The sequence below is a fragment of the Sus scrofa genome, chromosome 4 (assembly GCF_054392235.1).
Source record: "Sus scrofa isolate SSC_HxYL_T2T_F1_AM1 chromosome 4, Sscrofa_HxYL_maternal_Yorkshire_Landrace_v2.0, whole genome shotgun sequence".
In the NCBI taxonomy this organism is placed as follows: Eukaryota; Metazoa; Chordata; class Mammalia; order Artiodactyla; family Suidae; genus Sus; species Sus scrofa.
This window is the reverse complement of record NC_139386.1, coordinates 101058093-101073258: the sequence shown is the minus strand read 5'-3', so window position 1 is coordinate 101073258 and position 15166 is coordinate 101058093. Positions and strand designations below refer to the sequence as shown.

The window sequence follows — 15166 nt, the reverse complement described above, 5'->3', positions numbered from 1 at the left end:
CAGCATATGGGGACAATGTTAGCAGGTCCCTGTTGGCCAATCATTCCCTATACCTCAGTGAGCATATGCCCATCCCAAACCCCCAGGCCATCCCTCCGCCCTCCCCTGTGCCCCTGGGTAACCATAAGTTTGCCCTCAAAGTCTGTGGGTCGGTTTCTCTTCGGCAGCTGAGCTCCCTTGTGTCCTTTCTTAAGATCCACATATAAGTGATGCCATATGACGGTTGTCGTTCCCTGTCTGACTAACCATGGATCTTGGGAAGCACAAATACACACAAGCATCTTTGCACGGAGCTAACCCATCCACCCATACCAGTGGCCTCCTCTCCCCTCTCACCTACCCTAGAGCTTTGCTCTCTTGTTGGCCACCGACGTTTTCTGGTTACTCCTCTCCCTCCTGCTCTAAGAGGTAGCTCTTGGGTCTGAGATCCTATGTGGTTTCAGTCCAGTATCTCTCATCCCTCCATCCCATACGTGTCGAGGACTTATCCACACTTGCCACTCCTCCTCGGTGCCACATCTCTTTTATGCTTCATCCCGCGGCAAGCCGGCTTCAGACCCACCATTCCACCAAAGGCTCTCCTGCTAAAGTGTATCACAGCTTTCTGTCAGATCAATCGGGTCCTCTGTTTTCATCTTTTGAGACGTCTTCCCTGTACGTTGACACATTAATCATCCCATCTTCCTTTAAACTTTCTACTTGGAGGTTCCCATGGCAGCCATTGGTTCCACCACCCCTGCACTAGGTCTGTCTTCTTTTTGGTCTGAACTACTACACACCAGGTGGGGCTCCCTGGGCGCTGGGCACTGGACGTTCCCACTCTACGCCTTGTCCCGTCATAATCCCAATGACTCCTGAGGTTTCAGCCAAAACAAATCAGAGGATGACTCACAGTCTGCATTTGCCTCCCAGAACTCACTTTGGACTTAAATATCCCCTTGCCACAGGAGGTCTCTATTCAAATATCCTCCAAGGGTCCAAAACCTGATCATCGTCCTACAAATTATTCGAACCTCCAGTATTATCTATCTTGACATTAGAATAACACAGGGAGTGGGAGGGATCTGGAGCTTGGGCTTATCAGACACAACTTAGAATAGATTTACAAAGAGATCCTGCTGAACAGCATTGAGAACTATGTCTAGATACTCATGTTGCAACAGAAGAAAATGTGGGGGAAAAACTGTAATTGTAATGTATACATGTAAGGATAACCTGACCCCCTTGCTGTACAGTGGGATAATTAAAAAAAAAAAAGAATAACACAGGAACTGAAGTTCTCCTGATGTTTTGGTCCCTCCACTACATGCTACTTACCCAAGCAAACACCCATTCTTGCCAGCTTGAGGGCCTAATTGTTTCTGGAATCCATTTCAGCCCGTCCATGCAAACTACCGTGGCCCTAATTCAGGGCCTCCTCATCTCTGGCTCAGTTATTACCACACCTTCCGAACTTCTTTCTCTCCCCAAGTCTTGTTTCTGTCAAGTGCACCTTGCACATTGCCGGTCGGACCAACCCACTGAAAACTCAATCCCGACTATGTCACATGTGTACTTAAAATATTTTAACCTTCAAGGATCAATCCTACGTCCAAGACACTGCCATTCCTTCCCCTCCAGCCACATTCCTTTTATGACTCCATGCCTTGAACTAGGGGCTGTTGCCATAGCTAAGGTCTCAGGATTTGTCTTCCACATCCCCCTTTCCTCTCCTCAGTGCATTTGGTCCTCATTTGGACCTGGCTGATGTCTACACGACTCTCAACAAAACCATCACTTCAGTGAAAAGCCCTGCCCCTGGGACAGGGGTGGCCCCTGGGAGTCTCCAGAGACATTCGTAGATTTGCTTCTCATATCATCTTCACCGTGTGCCCTGTCCAATTATCTCTTCGCCCTAAGGCCTGCAGGCTTGGAACAGGGGGCCTGCATCTCCCCTCTCCACCTTTTGGGACACAGGGCCCAAGAACTGCAACACCTTAGGTGCTGAATGAATATTGGTGGAATAAAGAAATAATGTTAAGTTCCTAAATTGTCTTATCTTACATGAGCTTCGCAGCCATCTTGAGTTTGGAAAGAAGAAGGTTTAGTGACCACTGCTGTAGGCACTGGAAAAAAATCACATGTTATCAGCACCTCCTTCTATGCCCTCCTCCTTCCCACACACAACCCCTCACTGCCCACTGCCCACTCGAGCCTTCTGTGTTATTGACATGCATACAGAGGGGACCTCAAGGAAAACCAGAAGCATCAGGTATCACACGACATGTTTCCACAATATTTTCTTAGCCTCTTTGCTTCTATTCTTTATGATGAACACTCCTTCTTATCCTGCTTTACCTTACACCATTTTTTGCTTGAAAAACAGTCGCAGGGCTGGTAAATGACTTAAGCTTAAGAACAAAGACCTGAAGACATCGGTTATTCATGTGGTCAGCTGAATGGGGACCTAATGCATTGGTCTAGGCATGCCGGACCCGTGCAGGTAGGCATGCCCACTCTTTGCACAGCAGGATATGTCCTCTACAGAATAAGATGAGGATGAGCCTCATGGCCCCAAGGGGTTTATGAGGGGTCATTAGCAGAATATGCATTGGCAAGGAGAACCAAAGTACAAACCTAGACACGCCAGGGTGATGCAGACCAGCACGTGGTCTGCAGAAGATCAACGGTGATTCTCTATGCACAGGTAGCTCTCACCAAGCTTCCTCAATGCAAATGATTGTTCAATGCCAAAAGGTCAGAATAAAAGCTTAATCACCTACCAGCCATGGGACTTTTAAAACAATTTTTAAACAAAACCTATATCCTGCACCTACAACCCCTTCCTTACGTGACATAATCCTCAAGACCACAGTAAAAGCAGTGTGGTATCTTGAGGCAACGCTCTTGGTCCCTGAGACCTTGAGTCCCCCGGTTCCCACTTTTCATTAGGAGGAATATCTCTGTGTCTTGTTTTACGGTAACTTTTAATTTAAGTATAGGAGCACCCGTTCATCAACACTCACATTCTGAGCTGGTCTCAGCAAGAAAAAGAAAGTTTTATGACCTCTGCTCTAGGCAGTAGAAAAAAATCACATGCACCTAAGCACTGCTGTTGCTGTCCTCCTCCTTCCCACACACCACCCCTCACTGCCCACTGCCCACTCCATCCTTCTGTGTTATTGACATGCACACAGAGGGGACCTCAAGGAAAACCCGAAGCACCAGGTGGATGAACTCCAGGAAGGACAGGACATCATTTGCAGAAGAAAACTGGTGAACGGGCCATGGGACAGGATGGTCAAGAGACACAAAACGAGCAAACACTGAGTCATTCTGAAGAGCTGAAAGGGGCGACTGAGGGACAAAGAGAGGAGAGACTGAGAGATGCAGAGAGGAGGGTAGAGGACAGGAGAGGAAGGAGGAAGAGGGGAGGGGAGGGAGGGAGAAGGTGAAAGAGAAGTTAAAGGCCACTGCCCTGCAGAGATGAATACACATTTGAGGATATGAAAGCATGTTAAAGTCTCTTGCTGCAGTGTAATTCCAGTTTGCTCTTTTTAACGAAGTGTCAACTATTGACGTTGCAATGGTGTTTATTTTTTTAACAACTTCAGATTAGTATTTCTTTGAATGCAACCTGTGCTGAAGCCAGAACCAGAAAGTTCAGCTTCCTTCCAAGTATAGGTTATGAAGATGTGTTCAGCTCTTTAGAACCTAAGGTGCAAGTTGCATCCACCTCTTGAATTAAGTAACTACCCCAGGACTCAGCCAGGCACCTTAGCCTGCCAGTAGCTGGGCTGCTAAACTTGCAGAGCAAAGAGTGGCACTCACTCTAAACACTGTTGCATATACACCACTTGTGAATGGGCTTAGCAATCAGGTGGACAGATGTTGTAAAGGCTCCTCAGAATTCAGAAATCCTGTGTCCTCAGGGGATAGGCAGGCTTTGCATAGCCTCACATCCAAGGCAGCATGGGGAGTCTCCTTGCGGCTAAGGATTAAGGCGTCCTCACAGCGGCAGCCTGGGACACTGCTCTGGTTCTGATGGAGAGTTAATGTCTGGACAGGGAACTATGGCTGCAGCGAAAAAGAAAAAGAAAAAAGAAAAAAGAAAAAACAGAAAGAAAGGAAAAAGGAGCACTGGTCCCAGTGTGAAGTGACATTTCTAAAGCAACAGCGCCTAAAAACTCCCTCGTGAAATTCGAGGCTAGGAAACTGCATCTGACCCAGTGTCCACAGATCTCCACAATCCCAAGGAAAGAATGTCCTCTGTTGAATGGAGGGAGGACCTGCCTAGAGAAATCCAAACGCTGCCCTCCTGCTGCCGCTGAACCAGGCACTCTGGAGCCTCCGTGGCTGGTACAGGGCCCCCCATGAACCAGTGGGATCCTGTGCCAGAGTCAAGGCAGGAGCCGGAGGCCTGGGTAGGTCAGCCCAAGGAATAGTGCAGTCCCAGGACCCTGGACTCAGGGTTGCGGTGTTCACATGGCTGGCGAGCAGCCGTAGGTACCAATACCAAAGCAAAGGGAAAATGCGGAGGAGGGTTCCAGCCTCCTTTTGAACCCTCCAGTGAAGCCCTCAAATCCCCTGAACTTGGCACTCGGGCCTCAGCCCAGCCTGTTCTCCTCCCCTGGTCCCGCTGTCTGGTCTCCTCCCTCTAGGCACCTTCCATGTACTGAACTGGGGTCTCTGTCCTGCTGAGGGCCCAGAGCTCCAAATCCCATTTCCACATTCAGTTCACATCTCCACTTCGGAGTTTCCGTTGTGCTGCCCAGGAAACAAATGCGACTAGGAACCATGAGGTTGTGGGTTTGATCCCTGGCCTCGTTCAGTGGGTTAAGGTTTGGGTGTTGCTCTGGCTGTGGTGTAGGCAGGCCGCTGTAGCTCCAATTTGCCACCTAGCCTGAGAACCTCCATGTGACACGGGTGTGGACCTAAACAAACAAAAACTTTCAAGAACAAATAAACAATAACTTTCTTGTGATGAAAAAAAAAAAAAAGATGCTATGTGAAAGACCCTGGGAAATGTGCTTTGAGAGGGAAATCGATCCTCTAGCTGATGGACAATAGAAAGCCTTCAGTCCTGTTGATGCGTCTCCGTGACTGCATGTAAAACCTTGTTTGGAGATTCAAAACAACATTCTCATGTTTAAGACCTTTTTTGAGTGTCAGGCAGAGGTTTCATGGCTCCACAGCTCCACCAGTAACAATCTCACCCTTGGGTGCATCTCACTCAGAAAAATCTCTCTCTCATTTTTTTTTTTTTTTTTGGTTGAGTTAAGGTTTACTTATTTTCATCCTCTTGAAAATTATTACTATTGTTTCTTTACAATATTTGGTCAATTTCTACTGGATGGCAGAGGGACCCAGTTATACATATATATACATTCCTTCTCTCATGTTTTGCTCCATCGTGTCCCATCACAAGTGGTTAGATTTAGGTCCCTGTGCTATACCGCGGGATCTCTGCTCATCCACACCAAATGCAACAGCTTGCATCTACTATCCCCCCAAATCCCAGGCCCTCTCCATCTCTCCTCCTCCCAGAAATGGCTTCCTTGGTCTACCTTGAACTCTAGCAGAACCTCTGACCCTAGAGCTGCACAGAGTCACAGCTCTGCTCTCCCGCTGAGGCTCAGCGGTCTGGACGCTGCAGCAAATACTCTTACCCCCCACGGCTCCCCTTTCCCAGGCCAGCATCTCCAGGACCTCACATGACAACCTTTCTAGCTCCTTCCCTGTCTGACCTCGATCATTGCACCTGCTCACTCGGTAGGTTGATGAGACAGGGCCAGAGAACTAGTCCTAACCTGTGTCCAGGCAGAGCCTTTCCACCAACAGCCTCGGGGAGAACTGGCTCTGGGTTCCACCTCGTGCGTGGAGCTGCCTGCGGGGTGGTTTCACTTCTGGTTCTGATGTAGGAAAATGGAAAACTCCTGAGTCAGTGATGGTGAGGAAGGTATTGGGCGTTTATCTGCCGCCACCCCAGCCTCTCCGGGTATTTCACCTCGGCACCTGGGCTTTAGCTGTTTACCTGAGAAGAAGCCATCCATGCCAATCTTCTTTCTCCAGTCGTGTTGGTGGTCGTTGATGGCCATGGTGATGATGCTAGTCCTGGGGAAGGGTCCCTGATGGCAGCAGCAACAAGGGAGGACCGACCCTCCTCTTCTTGGATACCTAAGCCCTGACTCTGCATCTTTCCAGGGCATAAAACTGCTCCCCTGGGCAGCAAGAACTGCCCAACAGTGACATCACCCGTTTGCCATCTTCCTCCTCACAGGCTCCTGCTCACGGGGCTGAAGACCCCCAAGCACAGACATGTCACTTCATCATTCACGCCCATATCAGCCCACAGCACCATGATCTGAAAGCACAAAGGTGGACTTTGAAGCCGGTACTAGGACCGTCCTACTCACAACTCCCCTGGGACACGGACGCCACCCACACAAACGCAAGGCTTCCCCGGATGCTCTCAGCACCGGAAGTCCAGGCCTGCTGGCCTCCACCCTGAGATCAGGGAGGGAACGACCACAAACATGCACTTGAGGAGTTCCCGTTGTGGGTCAGAGGCTTAAGAACTGGACCTTGTCTCTGTGAGGACACGGGGTCATCAATCGATCCCTGGCCTCGCTCATTGGCTTATGGATCCTGTGTGTCCATGGCTGTGGCCTAAGCCTCAGCTGCAGCTCCAAGTCCACCTCAAGCCCAGGAACTTCCATGTTTCACAGGTGCTCAACCCCCTACCCTACACCCCATCTCTCTTCTCTCTGCTCTAACTCTGCTCTGGCCTTGCCCTTGCCATCTGCTCTCTCTGGAAGCACGAACCCCAGCATACTCATAGCGCAGTCATCTCTTCATTCACGTCTTTGCCCACAAAGCCACTTTGGAAGAGCTTTTCAAAACATTTGTCTCTAACATACACCCAAGCATAACTATTATTTGTCTTACACGTGTGTGTGTGTGTGTGTGTGTGTGTGTGTGTGTGTGTGCAATCCCCTCCAGCATGTAGGCTCTCTAAGGACAAGGACCTTGGTCCCCATCATCATTCTTCTAACACCTAACCACCTGCCTGGCACCTGATACATAATTAGGAAACACTTGGGAATAAATTAATTTCTATGAGCCTGCTGAGTTGAATACATTCTTTCCACCTGTGGGAGCGCCAGTGGTTCAATCGGTTATGCATGGTACTTATACATTCTTTCCTTATTTTACAGATAAGGCAACTGAAGCTGAGAGAAGTTCATTCTTCTCGGGGAAATACAACATAGAAAGAGGCAGAAACCCGTTGGAAACCAATGACAAAAAAGAAGGATTGGATGTAAAAAATCCAAAAGAACATATTTCAGACCCAAGTGAAGACAGTTTGGAGAAGGCTCATGCTGATGATTTACTAGGAATGAAAAGGACCCCTCAAAAGAGTTTGTTGTCCTTGGCAGAAGACTGGAGAGCAATACATGCAAACAAACAAAACAAACAAAGGAACAAAAGGAAGAATTGAGAGCTTGACCATGAAACATGTCCTTTATTGGAGAACTGAAAAAGAGACACACTGAAGCGCTCAGAGGCTGGAGGTCACAACCCAGATCACAGGCAGGCAGATGGCAGAGCCCCATCCGGCGATGACGCTGCTGCTCTTCCAACACCATGCTATGAGCCTGGGGAACCAAGCCTTTTCTCTGTCAGCTGTGAATCCAGGAGGGAGGTTGAGAAGGATGCAGTCTATCACCATGGCCAAAGGGAGGACGAGGGAGCCCTGGGACCAAGAGGAGCCTGGATCCCGTTGTTGCATGGTCCTGAGGAAGTCTGCTGATGTTAATGGCAATTGCGTGGAAAATTCGGCTGCCAGGATGGGCACGGTGGGCAGGGTGGGCATGGTGGGCAGGGTGGGCAGGGTGGCCAGCCTGGGTACTGTGGGCAGGGTGGCCAGCATGGGTATGGTGGGCACACCACAGGTGGGCAAGGAGGTGGACATTGCCCTGGAGGTGGACATGGCTGAGGGCACACAGGAGGTGGCTGGCAGCGCTGCTTGCACTGATCCTGCTGGTGAGACATCTTTCCTGGGACTCAGGGAACCTGAAATACAGTGAGACAACATTGGTCACCACAAAGACAGTCCTGTCCATAGAGCAGTCAGCTCGACCATCAACACTTGGTTTTTTGGGTTTTTTTTTATGACTCAATGGATTCATTCATTTCTCAGTGTACAGTGATCACCACAATCCAATGGGCCACCAACACGTTGGTCTCCAAGGACTCTCTTGGAGTCCTACTACAGCCTTTAGGATTTTGTGGCCCATCTTCACCTGTTCTTTTGAGCACCTCTCACCCTCAGGCCTCAGGCCTTTCTGCTTCATCTCACATTCGACCACTTTCTAAAGATAAAATCACCCTCAGGGGAGTTGTGTGAATACAAATATTATCTGGAGAGGAAAAACCCGCTTATTAAAAGGGTCACCAGTCTCAAAACACATCTCTGCTCAGAGCTCCCAGGAGGCCCTGCTTGCTGGGCTAACCGACCCGACTGTGGGGCTGAGCTTTTGAGGAGAAATGCAAAGGCACAATCCCACCGCTCACTGGGATGGAGCCGTGAGAGGGAGGCTGTGGGAACGAATGGGGGAGGGGGTGCTCCAGCACAGCGCCTCATCTCTGTTTCTCTCCTTCAGGGTAAGGTGGTGCCTTGGACTCCATCGCTCTCCTCCCATTCCACATCACCTCCCAAACACCATCAGTAACGTACCCCCCTCCCAACCTCATTGTCTTCCTTCCCCCAGAAAGAGTATTGAGGGGTGAAAATAAAGTCACTTCTACACTCAGGTGAAATCCCACCACCCAAGGGCCAAGAAAGACCTCTAAGACCTGTACTCACCAGAGGCTCCAAAGAAGATCTAGGACTGGTGTCTGGAAGAGAGTGGGGCTGGGATGAAGGTCAGTCCATTTATAAGGCCAGGCAGCCCTGCACGGCGCAGGGGGAGCTGGCTGGGCATGATGCTATCATTTCCAAAGAAAAACGCCCTCCACACACAATCTCATAAATGACTTGCCACACTCATGCCAGTATCACACTTCCTGGTCCATGATCTCCCTCACCCCTCCCCAGGAACTGCACAGTGTTTGACCCGAGACCGTGGCGCATGCTCCCCATGCCAGTGTCATGTGCCAGTTAGGAAAGAGGAGAAATTCCTTGACAGTGGGGATGCGCTCCCATGCTCAGAGATGGTGCCTCTCCTCCCGCCCAGCTTCCAGCTTTGTGTCTCTCAATAGCAGAGACCAGGTTTTGCTAACCCCCCATCTCTTAACGTTCACCCAGTTTTCCTTTACTGGTAGAACAGCAAGGAAGGAGGAGGCACAGGCTGGAGCAATGAGCTTGCAAGCAGTTTATTGACTAACTGAATGGTCAGGGGCTGTGAGCAAGCAAGACTCAGACTCACTCCCGCAGCCCCCACCCCCCACCCAGGGGAGTGCTTGGTTTTTCATACACAAGGGTTTTTTTGGTTGAGCCCTGTCGTCTGTGGCCTTGGAGCTCTTTGTCTTTGGGAACTCCTTCGTTGCATGCACCTGTTCGATTAGGACACTGCGAGTCTGGATTCAGCTGGGTTATGCTGAGTTTTTGTCCTTTTAGGCCTTGTTTCATTTTCCACCAAAGATTTAAAACTAACTTCCCCTTTGCCCAGGTCCTACAGGTCTCTAGGCATTTCTTGAGAATTCAATGACTCACACAGAGCCACAAAATCTTATCTTGCTTTCCTAGTTGCTGACAGTCCCTTGCTGGGTGGGTCCTCACATGGCTCCCTACATAGGTCGGCAAAGGACAGCACTATCCCTCTGTTTTCTGGGCCATAAGATCACAGGCTGGGGCAGCCCCACCCCCACCCCACAGCTTCACATTTGCAGATATGATAGACAAATATGCGAACCACACCGTATCATACATTTGCAGTATTCAGAGACTACTCCTCGTGTTACACATTCTGACCCTAAAAACTTTTGAAAGGAAAAGAAATGTGAATGCTAAAGGGCACAAACCCTAAGGAGTTCCTGCTGTGGTGCAGTGGGTTAAGAATTCTACCGCAGGGCTACGGAGGTGCAGGTTCCACCCCCCAGGCCAGCACAGTTGGTTAAACCATCACGAGTTGCCACAGCCATGGCACAGGTCAAAGCCGTGGCCCACATCCAACCCCTGGCCCAGGAAGTTCCTTATGCCTCAGGTGCGGCCATTAAAAAATAACAACGAAGGAGAAAAACCAATAGGAAGGACAAATAACTCACTGTAATAACTCATCGATAATGTCACCGATGCCCAAAACTGTGATAAAGAGGACACTGTGTAGAGCAGGGCTCCCTAGCTAAGACCCTGGCCCTCTCCCCCTCTTTCTCCTGGCTGACATCACTGCTAATTCGAAGGAGTCAGTCTGAAAGCACCTTCAGAGTCCACACCTTCTTACTGGTGAGCAGGGCCCTCCCGCTGCCTGAGGGAAGAGTCCCCTCCTGATGCTCTTTCCTGGAGGAATGCTGGGCAGCCTCTGCAGTGGTTCTCTCTTGCCTGGGTTGCTGTGGCACAGAAAAGAACAATCAGTGGCCTCACCTCGGGGCTTGAAGAGGGAGGAATTTCTTTAGCTTGAGCCTGTTCCCCATCTCTTTCTCGGCCTCTCAGACGGCCAATCTGAGGCCAGCCATTCCGGCCTAGAACTCTGGGATGCAGCAGAAATGACCCAGATCACCATTAGGAGAGTGTCATCCTTCAGGGATGCCAGAAGGCACAGTGATGCTCTTGGGATGACGGGTCAGGTGCTTTCCCGACCTCTTCTTTTCCTGTTAAAGCCCTGGGAGCTAAAGGTGGTGCCTGCCGGGGTGAGGGAGCCATCCAAGGGTCACGTGATTTGGATCAGTCCTACTGTCATAATGGTAGACTTGTTTTTCTTCGCCTCATGAATTACTAAGAGAGCCCAAGTTATTTTTACCAAGAAATTATACGGGCCATGCCATAGATTTGATAAACTGAAGGAGGATCAGGCTGCAAGGGGAAAAAATGCTTCGTGAGGTTGCCTGCCAGCTTTAGAAAGAGGGACAAGTATTTCGTGACACACAAAGACAGTGACGAAAGCTCAGTGATCTTCACTTTGCCCAAAGAGTGGATCCTCGAAGCATTGGGAACAAAGCGAATCCGAAAACCATGTCACAACTACATGAAGGTTTGGTCGATCTTACTTGGAAACTAGCAGTACTGGTTATCTAAAAGAGAAGCTGAGTAGCTGGAGAATAAGAAGAGAGACCACCTAAGCCATGAGTCAAAGCAGAAAGCCTCACCAAGTCTGTACACTACAGGACGAGGGAGCAATGACTTCAGAAACTGAAGGCAAGGTATGTTTTGAACCTGCCTTGTGGCAGGCAGCTAAACGAGTCATCCAACGAGATCAACCAGTCTAATTGCCAGAAATACACACATCTAGATTGAACTTTTCTGATTGATGTAGCTTCCTGAGGCTTTGCTCCAAAAAGATCAAAACGCCAAATGAGGATGATCTGAAATGCCAGCAACTGGGGACCTAAAGGAGAATCATTAAGAGAATGAAAGCCCCAGGGTGACAACGATTTGGGAGACCAGATGCTATGGAAACCCTCGTTTGAAGGACTCCAGGAATGACATTTCCCACTGGAAACTCTACCTAGAACAAGAGAGAAAGAGTGAGAGGCTGGTTAAAGATGGACAGCAGTCGGTCCTACAATCGTAAATAACTCCCAAGCAGCGCCCTGGAGGGGGACAAAACTATGTGTCTAGGCATAGCTCTTCACAGCATAACGGCTACTGACACGACCCACGTGGACATTTAGTCTCAGGTATTAACATTTTCTTTATCGTTTTCTCAAGTCCAGACAATCAACCAAGCAATACATCAAGTCTGGATTTGTAGCATTTGCCAACAATTCACCTCATGAGCTAGAAAGAGCACACCACCTGATGCGGTGTCAGCAGACGTTCATTTCACGAAAGAAGGAAGAGGAGAAGAAGAGGAAGAAAAAGAAATGCGATGCCAAAACCAAAATGTAACACAAGACACAGGTTAAATGGGAAGCAAACGATGAGCCCTCCTCACCTTTTCCTATTTGAAGATTTCCAGGACATCCACTGCTTCTATAACCCCTGCACTGGGCCGTTCTTCTCTCTGGCCTGAACCTCTTCTTCTAAATAACAAATGGCGTTCTCTGGTCCCTAGCCCCAGGATCGCCCCACTTTATGCTTCTCCAGGCATAATCCCAATGACTCCCGTGGTTTCGGCAATCATAACACAGCTGTCAACTCACACAGCTCCATTTGCATCGCAGAACTCACCTTGGACTTAGCTATCCCTTTGCCTTCTGGACGTCTCTATTCCAATATCCTCCAAGTGTCCAAAACCTGATCATACTCCCACAAACCATTCAAATCTCCAGGACTCTTTATCTTTCCATGTGAATAACCCAGTACCTTATGTTCTTTGGAATGTTTTCCCCTCTGCAACATGCAATTATCCAGCCAAACACCCACTCATGCCATCCTGAGGGCCCAAATGTTTCTGGAATCCATTTCAGCCTGTCCATGCAAACTACCGTGGCCCCAATTCAGGGCCTCCTCATCTCTGGCTCAGTTATTACCACACCTTCCTAACTTCTCTCTCTCCCCAAGACTTCTTTCTGTCAAATCCACCTTCCAATTGCCGGTCAGAACAATCCACTGAAAACTAAACCTGACTATGTCATATGCGTACCTAAAACATTTTAACCTTCAAGGATCAATCCCCCATCCGAGACACTGCCCTTCCTTCCCCTCCAGCCTCATTCCTTATGACTCTGTGCCTTGAACTACGGGCTGTTGCCATAGCTAAGGTCTCAGGATTTGTCTTCCACATCTCTCTTTCCTCTCCTCAGTGCATTTGGTCATCATTTCAACAAGGCTGATGTCTACACGACTCTCAACAAAGCCATCACTTCAGTGAAAAGCATTGCCACCCGGGAGTCTCCAGAGACATTCGGAGCTTTGCTTCTCCCATCATCTGCAGCATGTGCCCTGTCCAGTCATCTGCTTCTCCATCAGGCCTGCAGCCTTGGAACAGGGAGCCTGCATCTCCTCTCTCCACCTTTGGGACACAGGGCCCAAGACCTACACCACCTTAGGTGCTGAATGAATATTGGTGGGATAAAGAAATAATGTTAAGTTCCTAAATTGTCTAATCCTACATGAGCTTCACAGCCATCTTGTGAGTTCAGGAACGAAGAAACTTTTCTCACCTCTGCTCTAGGAACTCAAACCAAATCTCATGTAACTATGCACCGCCTTCTATGCGCTCCTCCTTCCCACGCACAACCCCTCACTGCCCGCTGCCCACTCCATCCTTCTGTGTTATTGACATGCACACAGAGGGGACCTCAAGGAAAACCCGAAGCACCAGGTGGATGAACTCCAGGAAGGACAGGACATCATTTGCAGAAGAAAACTGGTGAACGGGCCATGGGACAGGATGGTCAAGAGACACAAAACGAGCAAACACTGAGTCATTCTGAAGAGCTGAAAGGGGCGACTGAGGGACAAAGAGAGGAGAGACTGAGAGATGCAGAGAGGAGGGTAGAGGACAGGAGAGGAAGGAGGAAGAGGGGAGGGGAGGGAGGGAGAAGGTGAAAGAGAAGTTAAAGGCCACTGCCCTGCAGAGATGAATACACATTTGAGGATATGAAAGCATGTTAAAGTCTCTTGCTGCAGTGTAATTCCAGTTTGCTCTTTTTAACGAAGTGTCAACTATTGACGTTGCAATGGCTCTTGTTTTTTTAGAACTTCAGACTAGTATTTCTTTGAATGCAACCTGTGCTGAAGCCAGAACCAGAAAGTTCAGCTTCCTTCCAAGTATAGGTTATGAAGATGTGTTCAGCTCTTTAGAACCTAAGGTGCAAGTTGCATCCACCTCTTGAATTAAGTAACTACCCCAGGACTCAGCCAGGCACCTTAGCCTGCCAGTAGCTGGGCTGCTAAACTTGCAGAGCAAAGAGTGGCACTCACTCTAAACACTGTTGCATATACACCACTTGTGAATGGGCTTAGCAATCAGGTGGACAGATGTTGTAAAGGCTCCTCAGAATTCAGAAATCCTGTGTCCTCAGGGGATAGGCAGGCTTTGCATAGCCTCACATCCAAGGCAGCATGGGGAGTCTCCTTGCGGCTAAGGATTAAGGCGTCCTCACAGCGGCAGCCTGGGACACTGCTCTGGTTCTGATGGAGAGTTAATGTCTGGACAGGGAACTATGGCTGCAGCGAAAAAGAAAAAGAAAAAAGAAAAAAGAAAAAACAGAAAGAAAGGAAAAAGGAGCACTGGTCCCAGTGTGAAGTGACATTTCTAAAGCAACAGCGCCTAAAAACTCCCTCGTGAAATTCGAGGCTAGGAAACTGCATCTGACCCAGTGTCCACAGATCTCCACAATCCCAAGGAAAGAATGTCCTCTGTTGAATGGAGGGAGGACCTGCCTAGAGAAATCCAAACGCTGCCCTCCTGCTGCCGCTGAACCAGGCACTCTGGAGCCTCCGTGGCTGGTACAGGGCCCCCCATGAACCAGTGGGATCCTGTGCCAGAGTCAAGGCAGGAGCCGGAGGCCTGGGTAGGTCAGCCCAAGGAATAGTGCAGTCCCAGGACCCTGGACTCAGGGTTGCGGTGTTCACATGGCTGGCGAGCAGCCGTAGGTACCAATACCAAAGCAAAGGGAAAATGCGGAGGAGGGTTCCAGCCTCCTTTTGAACCCTCCAGTGAAGCCCTCAAATCCCCTGAACTTGGCACTCGGGCCTCAGCCCAGCCTGTTCTCCTCCCCTGGTCCCGCTGTCTGGTCTCCTCCCTCTAGGCACCTTCCATGTACTGAACTGGGGTCTCTGTCCTGCTGAGGGCCCAGAGCTCCAAATCCCATTTCCACATTCAGTTCACATCTCCACTTCGGAGTTTCCGTTGTGCTGCCCAGGAAACAAATGCGACTAGGAACCATGAGGTTGTGGGTTTGATCCCTGGCCTCGTTCAGTGGGTTAAGGTTTGGGTGTTGCTCTGGCTGTGGTGTAGGCAGGCCGCTGTAGCTCCAATTTGCCACCTAGCCTGAGAACCTCCATGTGACACGGGTGTGGACCTAAACAAACAAAAACTTTCAAGAACAAATAAACAATAACTTTCTTGTGATGAAA

The 15166-nt window shown here is 49.4% G+C and overlaps 1 long non-coding RNA gene across 1 annotated transcript; it reads right to left on the bottom strand.

Moving 5' to 3' along the window:
• Positions 1–7484: 7484 nt before the first annotated feature.
• LOC110260467 (uncharacterized) lies at positions 7485–9097 on the bottom strand. Its single transcript, XR_014844176.1, has 2 exons — positions 8849–9097; positions 7485–8055 (listed from the first exon to the last, which is right to left on the bottom strand). It is a non-coding gene; the product is annotated as an uncharacterized LOC110260467 (long non-coding RNA).
• Between the last annotated feature and the right edge of the window lie 6069 nt (positions 9098–15166).